This window comes from Penaeus chinensis, chromosome 1 (genome assembly GCF_019202785.1).
Source record: "Penaeus chinensis breed Huanghai No. 1 chromosome 1, ASM1920278v2, whole genome shotgun sequence".
NCBI classification, from domain to species: Eukaryota; Metazoa; Arthropoda; class Malacostraca; order Decapoda; family Penaeidae; genus Penaeus; species Penaeus chinensis.
In genome coordinates this window covers 34,720,989-34,727,267 of record NC_061819.1, presented here as the reverse complement: position 1 = coordinate 34,727,267, position 6,279 = coordinate 34,720,989, and the positions used below count along the sequence as shown (strand labels likewise).

The following is a 6,279-nucleotide window of genomic DNA, read 5'->3' as shown; positions in this document are numbered from 1 at the left end:
GGACTCAACTATACCTCCAAAATGGCATAATCATCACACTGACCATCATAACGGGATTCATAAGATTTACATTATAATGGGGATTACCTTTATGCTGGGATTAGGTTTACACTGGCCTCACCTTCTTACTGTACGTCATCACACCGGGAGTATTCAAGTGTCGACATCACACAACAGGCATAATAGCAGTGATTAAACATATCTGATTAAGATGATTAAGTTATCGTCAGCAGCGACTCGCTCAGCCGAATTTCCTTCGTTTCTGACGAGTCATAGCCTAAAAATGACATCACGGAGGGGCGGAGCGTGACAACTCAGCACACTGTTAAGGAATCGCTTGAGTCACTGTTGAGCGTACATTATAAGTGAGCGCTGTACAAGGGGGAATCGCCATATCTCTGTGGTTGTTCTATTTCGTTTATTTGGCCCATTTTCTTACATTTTGTGTGTGTGTGTTTACGTCACGTCGAGGTGTGTTTTACGTTTTATGTGTCCGTGTTCCCCAGTGAGCGTACCAACATACGGTAGCCAAACAACCACACACGCTCCATCTACACGCCAGAACATGTACGAAGGGAAGCATTTACAGCCGTCCCTGTAGAGCAAAGAGGCTAAAAAGTAATAGAACTAATTCTCCCGCTGTACAACCTCCACGTGGCAGTGAGTCAACACAACTCTTAGCATTCATTCTCGGTCACGCTACGAATCCAGACAACCACGCAACTGCAGCTCTGTACTTACGCACGCCGCTGGTATGTTTGCATTGTGTGCTTGTACTATATTGTCATTCATAGTTTTCTCGGGAAGGGCGTGTAGGCCTGTGTTTATTTTACTTTCTATTTTTGAGATTATTTGTTTTATTAGTTCGTTGTGAGGGTTTCATTTATTTATTTATTTATTTATTTACAGCCCTTTGTATACTTCATTCATTAACAGCTTGACTTGATTTTTTTTTCTTGACAATTTGGCTTGTGGATGTTTTACTTTTTTCTTTAACAGTTTACCTTACTGATGTTGTCTTATCGACTTATTTTTTCCTGACAGTCTAGCTTCTAGATATTGTTTTTCTTTACCAGTTTGGGTGATACAGTTCCGGCTGTCCGTAACTGGTGATAAGTCTGTGCAAACATGGGACAAACTTGCTCTTCACTTTTAGCCCGTGTTGACGTATCCATTGTGTGAACTATGAATGCATGTCTGTTGCACATCCAGTGCAGTTATAGCGATATTGATTCTCGGGAGATAGGGACATACTTACTCTTTGGTTGTACATATACACGCGCACGCGCACGCACAAACACACACATGCACACGCACACACATGCACACACATATATATATATATATATATATATATATATATGTGTGTGTGTGTGTGTGTGTGTGCATATGTATATATATGTATATATATATATATTGTATTTATATATATGTGTGTGTGTGCACACGCGCGCGCGCACACACAAACAAACACACACACACGCATACATACATATATATATATATATATATATATATGTATATGTGTGTGTGGACGCGTGTGTGTGTATGCATGTATGTATAAATATGTATGTATACACACCCACACACAAACACACACATACATATGCATACACACGCACTACGTATACACACACTCACACACACATACAGACACACACACACACACACACACACACACACACACACACATATATATATATATGTGTGTGTGTGTGTGTGTGTATGTATATATATATATATATATATATATGTATGTGTGTATTATATATATATATATATATATATATATGCATATGTTAGGAGGAATTTATATGTTTATAAACAATCATGTGTATGGAACCGAAGGCCTACGGACGTAAAACCGAAAATCCCTCTTACATTTTCCTCTTCTAAACAGTTTCATCAGAAAGTTCTGTCGCAAAAAACAGGATCATTAAATATATCAAACGTTCACAACAGAAAAAAAAAAGAAACAACGAAAAAAATAGTACAAAATCTATATTATAAGACTCGAAATCGCACATCAACGTAGATCTTAGAAACAACAGAAAATAAAAAAACAAGAAAAAAAACGGGGGGAAAAAACACGAGTCGGGAATCACAAAATCTCCATTCCAAAAGAGTCGAAAATGGCCATCACACATCGACGTACATCTCGGAGCAGTATTTTCACCAACTCATTCATAACGTCAGCTGTGCCCGGCGTTGTCTTCACCGGGTGCAAGGGTCGAGGCTGGCTGGGTTCACGTGCATCTACTTAAGAGTCGATTGACACAGCCCACGCGTTCACTTGCATACCAGCCCCGAGCCAGGATGGAAAGGAAGGAAGATTGATGGGAATAAAAGAAAAGTTTGTTGGGTTTGGTTGGTTTTTTTTTTGGGGGGTGGTGGTGGTGGGTTTTTGTTGGGTTGGGGGGGTTCTTTTTTCTGGGTTTGGGGGGGGTGGGGGGGGTGGGGGGGGGGGGGGGGGGTGGGGGGGGGGGGGGGTGTTTTTGGGTGGGTTGGGGGGTGGGGGGGGGTGGGGGGGGGGGGAGGGGGGGGGGGGGGGGGGGGGGGTGGGGGGGGGGGGGGTGGGGCTGGCGGGGAGGGGGGGGGGGGGTGGGGGTGTGGGGGGGGGAGGGCGTTGCAGTGGAGTAGCGAGCGAGAGAGAGTGGTGAGTTGAGTGCGTGAGGTGCGTGGGTTAGTAGTGAGGTTGAGAGGGAGAGTGGTGTGAGATAGGGCGGGGAGAGTGTGTAGAGATGACGGCCCGAGGAGAGCGTGCCCGAGAGAAAGGGGGGGGGGGCCCTCCAGGTGAAACAGAGGGGAGAGGGAAGAAAGGACAAAACGAACAAGGGGAGTAAAGGAAAGAAAGTAAGAAATGGGGAAGAACTGAGGGTAGAGAGAGAGGCGAGAGAAGAGAGAGAGAGAGAGAGAGAGGAGAGAGAGAGCGGGGGGGGAGGGAGCGAGACAGAAGAGCCGAGAGGAAGTAGAGGAAAGAGAGCGAGTGAAGAGAGAGAAGGGAGAGAAAGAGCAACGGATAAGAAAGGGGCAGGGCAGAAGAAGAGAAGAGAGGAGCGTAAGGAGAAGATCTAGAATAGAGGCGAGAGAGGGGAAGAGGGAAGCGAGCGAGAGAGAAAGCGAGAAGAGGAGGAGAGGGAGGGAGGAGCGAGCGAGAGCGCGGGAGAGAGAGCTGAGAGAGACGAGAGAGGGAGAGGAGACGGAGGGCAGCGCGAGCGGGCGAGGGGGAGAGGGAGTGAAGGAAAGAGAGCGAGCCGCGTAGAGGAAGAGAGCGCGCGGGAGAGAAGCGACGAGAGCGGAGAAAGCGAGGGCGCGCGCGAGCGAGTGCGCGAGCGGAGAGCGCGAGGCGAGCGCGGGAGCGCGCTAGGCGCGCTCTCTTTTCTTTATCCTGCTCTCTGGGGGTACCGGAGTGGGTTTTTTATATTAAGTATGTTTTGCAGAAGCAGCGGGAGAGGGCGGAGCGAGATGAGGGAGGCGAGCGAAAGCGGAGCGAGAGCGCGAGAGCGATAGAGAGAGAGCAGCGTAGCGCGGCTCTCGTGCTGTAGCTGTTGGGTGTGTGTTGGGTGGTGTAGGGGTGTTGGGCGTGTGTGGTTGGTGGGCGTGTTTGGCTATCTGTTAATGCTAGGTGGGTGTGGGTTGTTTTCAGGGCTCGCTCTCTCTGGGGTATCAGTCGCTCTCTCAGGCGCGAGGGCAGGGAGCGCTGTATAGCAGAAGGGAGAGCGAGAGGAGTCGAGAGAGAGAGAGAAGAGAAGAGAGAGAGAGCCGCGACGCGCGCGGGAGGATAGAGAGGGAGGAGGGAAGAGGGGAGAGACGCGCGAGCGCCGAGAGCGCGAAGATATAGATGATAGATAGATAGGATAGATAAATAGAGCGAGCGAGCGCGACGAGCGCGAGTCGATCGCGCGGCGAGTCGGGCGAGAGCGAGGGAGAGGGAGAGAGAGTGTGGAGCGACGAGGGAGAGTGAGTGAGAGAGGAGCGAGCTCGCGCGGAGAGAGAGCGCGAGCCGCTCAATGCGGGCGCGCGAGCTAGAGGGCTAGCGAGAACGGGACTCCCAGCCCGCCCTCACGGCCCGCCAGCATCTTCGCCTCTTCCCGCCACGATAGCCCTCACCGACTCCGCTCCCTAGCACGCCTGGTGAGCGCTCTGTTCTCGCGTTCTCTCTTCGTCTCGCTCTCTTCTCTCTATCGATTATTTATATTGATTTTTTAGGAGTTTTGTGATTTTTATTTGTTAAGATATTTATATATATATGGTCCGCGGGCTCGCGCTCGCGCTGCGCTAGCTCCCTCGCGATCTACAGCTCGTCTATCTCTCTCTCTCTCTTTCATTCTCTCTCTCTCTCTCTTTCTCTCCTCTCTTCTTCTCTCTTATCTCTCTCATCTCTCTCTCTCTCTTCTCTTCTCTCTTCGCTCTCTATCTTCTCTCTCTTCTCTCTCTCTCTCTCTCTCTTCTCTCTCTCTCTTCTCTCTCTCCTCTCTTCCCCTCTCTCTTCTCTCGCTCTCTCCTCTCTCTCTCTCTCTCTCTCTCTCTTCTCTTCTCTCTCTCTCTCTCTCTCTCTCTCTTGTTCTCTCTACCGGTCTCTCTTCCTCCTCTCCTCTCCACTCCCTACTCTCTTTTTCTCTAGCCTCCTTTTCCTTCTCCTTTTTTTTAACTTTATCTCCCTTTCTCTGTTCGTTTGTCTGTCTGCTTGCTTCCCTTCCTGTCTCTCTCATTCTATCCCCTCTCTTACTCTCTCTCTTTCTCTCATTCTACCCCCCCCCCTCCCCATTTTCTCTTTCTCTTTCTCTCCCTCTCCCTCTCCCTCTCATTCTACCTTTACTCCCCCCTCTCTCTCTTTCTTTCCCTCTCCCTCTCATTCTACCCTCTCCCCCCACCCCCCCTTCCCTCTTCAGAATTTCATTCTGCTTTTCAATTCATGACTTCAGCAGTGTTAACCCCCCACCAAAAAAAAAAAAAAAAAAAAAAAAAAATGAGAAAGAAAAAAGAGGATATCCTTCCTGCTGAGATAGTACATGTCATGGCTATCGCTGTTACGTTGTTGACTCTTGTGTTTCCCCTCCTCGGCCTTATTAGAGAGCGAGAGAGAGAGAGAGAGGGAGAGAGAGAGACAGAGACAGAGAGAGAGGGAGGGAGGGAGAGAGAGAGAGAGACTGATAGAAGAGAGAGTGAGAGAGGAGAGGAGAGGGAGAGAGAGGTGGGAGAGGTGAGAGAGGAGAGAGAGAGTGAGAGAGAGAGTGGAGAGAGAGGAGAAAGGAAGAGAGGGAGGGGGGGGAGAGGAGGAGAGAGAGAGATGATAGACAGAGAGGAGAGAGAGAAAGGAGATGAGGAAGAGAAAGAGGAAGAGTGAGAGTGAGAGAGAATGAAAGAGAGGACAGAGAGAGGGAGAGAGGAGTTGAGAGAGAGGAAGAGGAGAGAGTGAAGCGGAGGAGAGAGAAGAGCGCGGCAGGGGTGCGAGCGAGAGAGTGAGAGAGAGAGGAGAGAGAGAGAGGAGAGAGAGAGTAAGAGAGAGACGGAGAGAGGGAGTAGAAAAGAGAGACAAGCGAGAGACGAGAGAGAATAAGAGAGAGGAGAGGGAGAGAGAGCGGGAATGAGAGAGAGGAAGGAGAGAGAGGAAGGAGAGAGAGAGAGAGAGATTGATAGACAGAGAGAGAGATAGAAAGAGAGAGAGACTGATAGAACAGAGAGAGAGAGAGAGAGAGAGAGGACTGATAGACAGAGAGAGAGAGGAGAGAGAGAGAGATGATAGACACACACAGAGAGAGAGAGTGGAGAGAGAGAAGAAGAGAGAGAGAGAGAGGAGAGACTGTTAGACAGAAAAAGAGGGAGAAGAGAGATGAATGAGATGATAGACAGAGAGAGAGTAGAGTGGTGGAGGGTGGTGGAGAGAGAGAGAGATGATGAGTGGAGAGAGAACTGATAGGAGGAGAGGGAGTGGAGAGGAGAGTGAGGAGAGTGAAAGAGTGAGAGGAGAGACTGTAGACAGAGAGAGTTGTGAGAGGAGAGAGATGAGAGGAGAGGAGAGAGAGTGATGAGAGAGAGAGAGAGAGGAGATGGAGAGGAGGAGAGAGGAGAGAGGGTGAGGGGAGAGGAGAGAGGGAGAGAGGGAGAGAGAGGAGGAGAGAGAGGAGAGAGGAGAGAGAGGAGAGTGAGGATGGAGGAGAGAGACGAGAGGAGAGAGAGAATGAGAGAGGAGGAGGGGAGGAAGAGAGGGAGGGAGAGAGAGGAGAGAGAGAGAGAGAGAGAGAGAGATGATGAGAGGAGAGAGAGGAGAGAGGTGAG

The 6,279-nt window shown here is 49.4% G+C and overlaps 1 protein-coding gene across 1 annotated transcript in view; it reads left to right on the top strand.

The window, feature by feature from the left end:
• Positions 1–352: 352 nt before the first annotated feature.
• The window catches only part of LOC125047621 (growth factor receptor-bound protein 2), a 47,548-nt gene continuing 41,621 nt past the window's right edge, over positions 353–6,279 (top strand). Inside the window, exon 1 of the mRNA XM_047646209.1 lies at positions 353–752. The gene's annotated coding sequence lies outside the window, so the exon portion shown is untranslated. The remainder of the gene's footprint in view (positions 753–6,279) is intronic.